This window comes from Octopus sinensis, linkage group LG6 (genome assembly GCF_006345805.1).
Source record: "Octopus sinensis linkage group LG6, ASM634580v1, whole genome shotgun sequence".
NCBI classification, from domain to species: domain Eukaryota; kingdom Metazoa; phylum Mollusca; class Cephalopoda; order Octopoda; family Octopodidae; genus Octopus; species Octopus sinensis.
In genome coordinates this window covers 112,383,658-112,394,655 of record NC_043002.1, presented here as the reverse complement: position 1 = coordinate 112,394,655, position 10,998 = coordinate 112,383,658, and the positions used below count along the sequence as shown (strand labels likewise).

At 38.0% G+C, this 10,998-nt stretch overlaps 1 pseudogene; it reads right to left on the bottom strand.

Moving 5' to 3' along the window:
• Positions 1-970: 970 nt before the first annotated feature.
• On the bottom strand, positions 971-1,044 carry LOC115213594 (annotated as a pseudogene).
• Between the last annotated feature and the right edge of the window lie 9,954 nt (positions 1,045-10,998).

Genomic DNA, 10,998 nt, shown 5'->3' with positions numbered 1-10,998 from the left:
AACAATCTCCTTTTTCTGGCGAAGAATATCTGCGAAATTTACTGTTGTTGACTTTTTTGTATTGGCATCTTCACTATTAGATAGTTCATTTTTATTGTTGTTCTTGTTGTTGCTGTTGTTTTTGTCAATAGTTTTCGTTTCAGTTTTATTTTTATCATTTATGTTGGTCGTGGTAGTGGTGGTGGTGGAGGTGGTGGTGGTAGCAGTTGTTGTCTCGTGGTTGCTGTTGTTAGTGGTGGTGGTGGCGGTGGTGACAGGGCTGTTAACGCACGTGGTTGCAGCGTTCCTTTCACCGAATTTCACGTTGGCATTTTCCGTGCGAACGTTCTTTTTTTTCTCTTTCGTTTCCAGACTAGGGAAATGTTGTTCCATAAAAGAACGCGACCAGCGTTCAACAATAAAATTTCTAGACATTTTCTAATGTCGAGAAGAAAATAATAGAAATGAAATGGGGTCGAAACTGCCCTTAGGGGCGAATTCCTCCCTTGGAAAAGCACTTAAATGAAAGTTGGTTGCCTTACACACCTTATTTGCAAAAATCTACACAAAAATTGGCCTATAAATAGTCAAAATAAATGATTACCTTCGGAGCTGAAACGACATCACATCCGTCAATAGATAGATAGATAGACGGACAGATAGATAGATAGATAGATAGATAGATAGATAGATAGATAGATAGATAGATAGATAGATAGATAGACAGACGGATGGATAGATGGATAGATAGATAGATTGAGTGGTGTTTTCCCCTTTTCCTTATCCTCGAATCAGTTATATTGCACTTTGTATTAGATTATCTTAAGTCATCTATCTATCTATCTATCTATCTATCTATCTATCTATCTATCTATCTATCTATCTATCTATCTATCTATTTATCTATCTATCCATCCATCTAGCTATCTATCTTTTTAATACGTGTTTTCATGCAACAATTATATATATATATATAGCTATATATATATAGGAAAATATGGAACGCTTCACGAATTTGCGTGTCATCCTTGCGCAGGGGCCATGCTAATCTTCTCTCTCTCTCTCTCTCTTTCTCACTCTCTCTCTCTCTCTCTCTCTCTATATATATATATATTATATATATATATATATATATGCATATATGGGTACAGGACGCCACCAACTGTAAACAACATGAAATATGAAAAGAAATGAGTCAGATACCCGAAAACAACGAGACAAAAAGAAATGGAAAACAGAACAAGTAACACAAAGAACGGCCCTTCATCAGTTGTCGGTTGTCTGTCTACTCTTCATTTCGAGAATTCAATGAGAATATGAGTCTTCGAAGACAGTTGCTCCCATAAATACCAAAATAAAATTTTGGATTTATGAAGGCTCAAACAGGACAGTGGAGACATGCAAGGAAACCGAACGAAGACAAACATGGAAGGTCTTAGACCAGAACGAGGGCAAAATAGCGAACGCTGGAGAAATATCTTCTTTGAAAAGAGAAAAGATAGAAGAGAGAGATAAAAGGCGTCCACTCCTTAGGACGTCCTGGAGGTTAAGAAAGATGGTCACGTGAAGAAAAAGAAAGCTGGACAGTGGTCCCGTGTAAGCAACGAGAGTGATAAAAAGAGAAAGAGGGAGAGAGAGACAGATAGCAAACGGTGAAGGGGGAAAATGAATTTGAGAAAGAGGGGGAAAACAGTATATATATATATAGATATATATATATATATAAAGATGTAAATTGATAAATGGATAGATAGATAGACATACATACGTACGTATATGGTTTTTCTTTTCTCTCCGTCTACTTAACCTTACATAGACTAATCAGTTATTTTATATCTTGAATTAGATTTATCTTAATTCATCTATCTATCTATATATCTATCTGTCTGCCTGTCTGTCTGTCTGTCTGTCTGCCTGTCTGTCTGTCTATCTATCTATCTATCTATCTATCCATCTATCCATCCATCTATCTACCTATCTATCTATCTATCTATTTATCTATCTATCTATCTATCTATCTATCTATCTATCTATCCATCTATCTGTCTGTCTGTCTCTCTATTTGCGATCGATCGATCTATCTATCTGTATACTTAGATACTTAGTTAATAGCACCACCTTGAAAAGACTTTCAATGATGATTCATAATACAGTCATTCCAGTAAAGAGTCATTGTTTGCAGACATATAGATGAGTGTCGGTGGTTTATCTAGAATTTGTTGGAGATATTCATCCAGGAACCGTGTGAATGCTACGAGATTGTTTTCTTCTCCCATATGTCTTCGTACTATGTAGAAAAGAGCAGCGCCAGTTAAGATGAAATCGTTCTATCTTAATGTTGTGTTGTGACACGAGCTTGATTTTTATAGAGGGCGGATAGTACGAGGACCAAGACTTAGATGAATTTTAAAGTTTATGTAAAATTCATTTGGGCAATATTGGTGGAATATTTTCCGCGAAATACAAATGATATAACGCAGACGGCGGTGTAGGAGGGAATAAGGTTTGATTGTCTCGACGCAGTCCTAACAATCAAAATCTGTATTATTGTCTATTTTTTTATTTTTTTGTAATTGATCTCTGGAGAGGGTGCCTCAATTTTTATATTTTGTTTCGTGTAAGGAAACTACAGCGTCTCCGCCTCCGCACAAGGAAAGCGAAGGCGGAGAAGAGAAGGATAAGAGGATATAGCAGCATTTCCTGCGGACCATGTTAGCTTTCCTGTTGATGTTGGCAGTCCAGCTTAAGTTGTTGACAGTTAGAAGCGGTGATGATGCCTCTTTTCCGAAGTGAATTAATTCAAATTTATTCCCGTTTACTTGCATATTGTGTTTTTCCGTCCATCGGATAACAGCGAGTAGATCCAATTGGAGATTAATCCAGTCTCTTGACCTGTTGATGACCTTTAGAAGCTTAAAGTCATCCGTGAAAATTCTAATGAAGTCATCAAGTCAACGATGTCATTGACGTAAATAAAGAAAAGAACTGGGCCCAATACAGTACCTTACGGGACTCCACTGATGACTCTTGCTAAGGCTCTCTTTAGCATATATCGAGAAAAGAATTTGAAGGAATTTTAGAAACAAACACCAAACAAAGTCTACCTCCACAAACCAAGAAGTTTAAGATCCTTGCATACCAATTAAATTGCTTATAGAACAATGACCACCTTGGGAGAAACATATATCTCTTCCTAGAAATGATTTCAACTCAATAGAGACAAAGCAAATTCATCCCAGTCCGAAGAGGCTTGGCTGGCCGAAACTTCAAAGTCACCATCAATAACTTTCTTGTATAAGAATAATAATTGTGTACTCTACGAAAGTATTGAGTAACTCATCACATTAATGTAGAATTGTGTTTATTATAACAGAACAGAAAGGACATCAGTGTCTGGAACCTAGTGTTGCCAATTGATTTTCAACAGCTTTCTCAGGAAGTTTAAGTGGAATGGTTTCGCTTTTGATGTGGTGTACGTAAACCGTCCAAGTCCCGCAGGCATACAGAAACGTAAGCAGTATGTTAGTACATCTTCAGCTTTGTGGCCAGCCTCCCCCCCCCCCAAACAGTTTCACGTAGCAGTCCGAATACTGAACTTCCCTTGGTGATGCGTTTGTCGACATCATCGTCAGTGTTCACAGATTTAAAGAATGTACTGCCAATGTATGTGAACTTATGAACAACCTTCAGGGTTTCCTCTTTGGCAGTGATAGTTGCTTCCAGAAACGGCTTCTGCGAGGCAGTTTGGTGCATGACCTCAGTTTCCTGAGTACTGATTGGGAGGCCGTGGAAAAGCAGTTCATGCTCTGCTGCATCTGGGTATATGTGAAAGCGTTGAGTGCGTTGTCGTCTGCGAAGAGGTCAACGGACACTGAGTTCTCTTCCATCTTGGTCTTGGCTTGTAGTCTTCACAAGAGTAAAACGTTGAACGATAGGAATGTCTAAGTTGAATGAATATGTGCTGCAACTTAATCGTCGGTTACGACGACGAAGGTTCCGGTTGATTCGAATCAACGGAACAGCCTGCTCGTGAAATTAACGTGTAAGTGGCTGAGCACTCCACAGACACGTGTACCCTTAACGTAGTTCTCGGGGATATTCAGCGTGACACAGACAGTGACAAGGCCGGCCCCTTGAAATACAGGTACAACAGAAACAGGAAGTAAGAGTGAGAGAAAGTTGTGGTGAAAGAGTACAGCAGGGATCACCACCATCCCCTGTCGGAGCTTCGTGGAGTTTAGGCTATTTTCGCTCAATAAACACTCACAACGCCTGGTCTGGGAATCGAAACCGCGATCCTATGACCGCGAGTCCGCTGCCCTAACCACTGGGCCATTGCGCCTCCACAAATGCGTATAAATTCTACACGTAAAAGCATCAGAACACTTATCCAGCAGAAACACCAGGCGGATTTGAATTTACTGAGAATAATACTGTAATAAACAAATTTTGAAGAAGAATATTTCTCCAGTCTTCTTTATGATGTCTTCATTATATACTCTGTATGATGTATGAAACAAATAAAGTGATCTGAGGATTTACCGTGTAAGTATACGCATGCGCAAATATTTGGTTGTAATGTTAGCTGTGTTTATTAGATGCGTGTATATTAGTTGCATGAGTATGTGTGTGTGTGTGTATGTTGTGTGTGTGTGTGTGTATGTGTGTGTGTATGCACGAATACGCGTGCATTAATGCTTGCTGCATTGGTGTGTAAGCACATATGAGTTTACGATGCATGTATGGATGTGTGTGCGTATGGATCATTAATGAACGTACGTATTTGTATGTGAACGTCTGACTGTGCGTGTGTATGTACACACTCACATACACGCACACACACACACACACACATACACACACACACCAACACACACACACACACACACACACACACACACACACACAACACACACACATATATATATATATATAATATATATATATATATATATATATATATATGTATGTGAACTTATGAACAACCTTCAGGGTTTCCTCTTTGACAGTGATAGTTGCTTCCAGAAACGGCTTCTGCGAGGCAGTTTGGTGCATGACCTCAGTTTCCTGGGTACTGATTGGGAGGCCGTGGAAAAGCAGTTCATGCTCTGCTGCGTATGTGAAAGCGTTGAGTGCGTTGTCGTCTGCGAGCTGGCAGAAACGTTAGCACGCCGGGCGAAATGCGAATCCGTATTTCGTCTGCCGTTACGTTCTGAGTTCAAATTCCGCCGAGGTTGACTTTGCCTTTCATCCTTTCAGGATCGATAAATTAAGTACCAGTTACGCACTGGGGTCGATGGAATCGACTTAATCGCTTTGTATGTCCTTGTTTGTCCCCTCTATGTTTAGCCCCTTGTGTTTAGTAAAGAAATATATACATAAAGAGAGAGAGAGAGCGAGAGAGAGAGAGAGAGAGAGAGAGAGAGAGAGAGAGATATGTATGCTTTAGGTAATTATGTTTGTGAGCATGACAAATGTATGCTAGTGTGGGGGTTTGGTTTTGGCTGATGTTTGATGATGTGAAGAGGAGAAAAGAAGAGAGGAAAAACACACGTACATAGATGAGCATGAGGGTGTGTACGAACGTATGAGTGCGGCCCAGCGTTTATGGAGGTGAACGTAAGGGATTACAGAGGACGCATAAGATTGGGAAGTCGGCCTGTGATATGGCGATTGGACCACTTCCAAGACATCTGAGGACGGGCAAGCACTACTCCTACAGAAATCCCAAGGAGGACACTATGTCCATCCACAGAAGCTCGAATTATCTCCGTCTTTTAGTTAGAAACCTAGTTTAAAGAGTTAGCAGAAAAACATCCAAGCTTTCAGCCGACAGGCTGTTCATCATCGAAACCCATCACACGCGACAATGAGGCATTGGCAAGGAGCAGATCTTCAGAGAGTTAGCATTTATAAGTATACCTAACCCCCACCTCTGCACCCGAAGAGAACCAGATTGCGAAAGATAATCTGGTTCAAACCCATCCCATTTAACTTAGAGATTTCCACCAACGTAGCTAGGAGCTTCCTGTCGTTGATTAGGAAGCATTTCACGAGGGACCACAAGTACTATAAACTTTTCAAACATTATTTACATTCGACGGATATTTGTCCTCATCTTGTTTGTTGGTTAACACAACGTTTCGGCTAATATACCCTCTTGGGGAAATTTCACATTTTTTTAATGTTATTATTATTATTGTTGTTGTTGTTGTTTTTCAGGTCACTGCTTGGAATCGAACTCACGCTCTACTACGCCATATGCCCGAGGGCAATTATGGAATGAATTTTAGAGCTTATAAATCTAATGTGGCTCCGGCAGGGGGTGGTGATCCCTGCTGTACTCTTTCACCACTCTTTCTTCTGTTGGCCTGCTCGCTTAGCCAGCGGGGTGGCGTCATTCGAAGGCTAAAACAATGCGAACACATTGTGACCAGCGATGTCTAACAACATCTGATGGTCTGGTCGGTCACGTGATCACGTGATAAATCTAATATTTTCCTATCCTTCCTTAATACCAGTTCCAATATGCTATTCATATTTGCACTCGGTCTGCTTAGGAGGTTGTGTCTTAGCATATATACTGCTTCTTTTAGTTTTCGTATTTCTAGTTGTGTTCACTGTATATATATATATATATATATATATATATATATATATATATATATAAATGGATGAATGAATGAATATCCTTTGTTTACCGTTAACATGGAAAATTCAATAAACAGTTACCAGGGTAGCAAAATTCACGCAAATGACAAGGATGAAGAGACCTATTCAAAGGTAGAATCTCCTGGTTAATGTGCAGTAATTTGTATAGTATAAGTAAATAAATGGAGTTGAACGCAGATGCTATTCAAATTATTTTACTTTCGACATATGTTTCGAAGACAACATTGGTTTTATTCCTGATGAGAAGATTGCATTTTACAGCGCATATTCCTTTAGAATAAAACCAATGTTGTCTTCGAAACATATGTCGAAAGTAAAAGAGTTTGAATAGCATCTGCGTTCAACTCCAATTATTTACTTATATATAATATATATATATGTATGTATGTGCGTGTGTGTGTGTGTGTGTGTGTGTGTGTGTGTGTGTGTGTGTGTGCGTGTGACCGCGTGTGTATCGTTGGCGTATTTTCCCTCCAATTTTTTTTCTGCTGCCTTCCCTTCTTGGATCTTTCCTTTTTCTATGTTTCTGACAAAGAGCTCCAATCGAAACGTTGAATCCTCCTTCTTTCTTTCCTTTCCTGAGCGTCCAATAACACTGTACTTGTTCCACGTCCTCGCGTTATTGTGTGTTTTCTCTTTATGTTTTCATGTTTGGATTAACTATATATACGTATATAGAGATGCAGCACGGACTTTGTCAGTGAACAGGTCGCGGATTTTAGCGACGAAAATATTTGACAAATTAAACTTAAATTTTGAAGTGAATCGAACGGCTTGTGGTGTTTCTTAAATGGCTTATAAACACCTTCCCACGCTGCAATTGTTTTCGTTTCAGCACACGATCTCAGATCAAATTACTTGCTATGCGAGTACATCTCCGTAATATATATATATATATATATATATATATATATATATAATATATATACATATATGTATCTAGTATGTGTGTACGTGTGTATGTATATATTATATATACATATATAATATATATGTATATGCATGCAAGTATGTACGCACGTATGTTGTATGTATGTATGTATGTGTGTTGTATGTGTAGTGTTGGAGGTGTGTGTGTGTGTGTGTTGACGTGTGTATATATATATAAGTATCTGTATATGTATGTATATGATATATATATATATATTATATATATATATATATATATATATTTATGCATATATATACATATATATATATATGTATGTGTGTGTGTGTGTGTGTGTTTATATTTGTCCCCTCCACTGCTTAAGAAATGGTCTTCATTCTTTCGTCCTTGGAACGTATCTGATCAGCAAAAAAGGTATTAGGGGCAATTTGTTCAACTAAAACCTTCAAGGTGGAGCCTCGCTATGGCTGTTGTTTACTGACTGAAACGATTAAAGGTAGAAGGTAGAATACCTGTATATCAGTGAGCTACATTAAGCGACATGTCTTTCCATTTATCTTATTGTAAAGGATCATTTCAGGGAGATTTTGCAACTATTTTTAGCAGCTCAGGTGATTCTCAATCTTTTTGACTTTGTGGCATACAAGAGATCAAACAAACAATTAACGGTGTACTTCATATGAAAAATCGGAAGATTAGTAGCAAACTTCACACAGAAAGCTTATAAAGCAAACAGTGTTTTGAAGTTGAAAGTCTAAGCAAAAAATAGCGCTTACCTTGTTTCATTAATGATGTTTCTTTACAACATTATAATTACAAAAAAATTAAATATTAAATTATTTTGTATTTAGAAATGTCTTTTATACCACGAAATATAGAGTAGATATTGATGAAATTCGATTTAATTTTCATTTTCTATAACACGCAATATGAGTTGCATATGTATGTATATATATGTGTGTGCGTGCGTAACTATGTATATATATATATATATATATATTATATATATATTATATGTTATGCGTATATATATATGTGTATGTATATATATATATAGATATATATATATAATATATATAAGATGGTTGAGTGTGAGTGAGTGTATATATATACATATATATATGTGTATATATATATATATATAATATATATATATATGTGTGGTGTGAGTGAGTGTATATATATATATATATATATATGTGTTAATATATATTATATATATATATATATATAGTGTGTGTGTGTGTGAGTGAGTATATTTATACATATATATATTGTATATATATATTATATATATATATATATATATATATATATACATACATACATACATACATACAAATTATATATAATAAAAACATTTCTTTGTGAAAATATCTTCTAAACCACTTATTACGTTAAAGGAGAAATAAAATGAAATTAAAACATCACAACAGTGAGGTAAGCATTTCATTCTTTAGCTAAAGTTCGTTTTCCTCCACCCCCTTACTTTCCCACGTTCATTCGCTGTGGTTTCACAGTTTTGTGCTTTAAAACTTACTCATTAGCATCACAGTAAAAAGTAACGTCTGCTGAAACTTATACATGGATATGATATAATATGATATACATCATAAATATATATATATATATATATATATATAGGAGTAGCTGTGTGGTAAGTAGCTTGTTTACGAACCACATGGTTCCGGGTTTAGTCCCGAGTAACATATTCCACTCACAAACAGAAGGCGCACTTGTCAATGCTTACGAAACGAACATCGAATCCTACAAGCATGCGTTCTCTGTCGGTTATACACATGGAAAGACACATAACACCTACAGACTCATTCATACAGATCCATTAAACACAGAAACACAAACAGTTGTACAAGTGTGTAATTGTTTATGTCTTTGTGTGTCTGTGAGTGAGTATGCATATGAGTGTATAAACGTGCTTGAGTGCGCTTGTAATTATACTTTTCTGTAATCAATACTAATAAAAAACGCACACGTAAACATAAAATACAAACACTTGCAGACAAGCACATGCATGTGTGTTTGTGCGTGTGTGTTTGTGTTTGTGTGCGCGTGTGTGCGGCGTGTGTGTGTGTGTGTATGTGTGTGTGATGTGTGTGTATGTGTGTGTGTATGTGTGTGTGTGTGTTTGTGTGTACGAGTAAGTGAACAAACGAAATAAAAAAGCACTCAATACATTTAGCAGGAGTTACTTATATTATTTATTATTGACAACCGATGCTGGTGTGTTTACGTCCCCGTCACTTAGCGGTCCCCGTCAATTAGCGATAGAATAAGTACTGGGCTTACAAAGAATAAGTCCCGGGGTCGATTTGCTTGAGTAAAGGCGGTGCTCCAGCATGGCCGCAATCAAATGACTGAACAAGTAAAAAGTAAAAGAGAAAAGAGTTTTTGATTCGGACCTAATCGCCTAAATTTCCGCACGCTTCTTACAGAAACTGAAGTCGTTCAGGTTCGGTTTACCGAATGAAAAGGCATGGAAGTCAAAGATTGTTACTACTGAAACTGGGCTGCTAATGGCCGAGACGCGTCCACTTGGTGTTGTTAGAAGTGAGATCGGTATTCCCGTGACATCAGAAGCATGAAAAGGGGATTTCTCAAACTCTGTGGCTAGACAGAATGCTGGTGATACCTTGACGTTTGTCCAGTGTTTTTGAAAGGGGCTTGGACGTCGAGAGAAATATGGCCGTGGGCGAGCTAGCAGAAACGTTTGCACGCCGGACGAAATGTGTAGCCATATTTCGTCTGCCGTTACTTCTTAGTTCAATTCCGCCGAGGCCGATTTTGCCTTTCATCCTTTCGGGGCCGATTAATTAAGTACCAGTTCGCATTGGACTCGATATAATCGACTTAATCCGTTTGTCTGTCCTTGTTTGTCCCCTCGGTGTTTAGCCCTTGTGGGTTGTAAAGAAATAGGTATTTCGTCTGCCGTTTCGTTCTTAGTTCAAATTCCGCCGACTTTGCCTTTCATCCTTTCGGGGTCGACAAATTAAGTACCAGTTTCGCAGTGGGATCGATGTAATAGACATAATCCTTTTGTCTGTCCTTGTTTGACCCCTCTATGTTTAGCCCCTTGTGGGCAATAAAGAAATAAGAAATAAGAAATATGGCCGGCAGAGTACATGTGTGTTGTGAGTGTGTGTTTGTGTGTGTGTGTGTGTGTATGTGGTGTGTGTACAGGATGAGCGGTTGCGCAGCTGTAGAAGTCTGATGTCTATGTATGTCTGTACGGAGAGGGCTTGTTTAAACTGGTAATTTGAGTGAGGGCTGTGTGCGAGTACTCGTGTATGGATATATGTAAATGCATGTGTCAACTGTGTATATCAGAGCTGCATCGTTTAATTAGTTGTGAGTGTATGCGTGTGTATATAGTGTGTGCGTATGTGTACGTGTGTTAATACCTGCTATATACGCGTGCGCATGCAAATGTGTTTAGGATT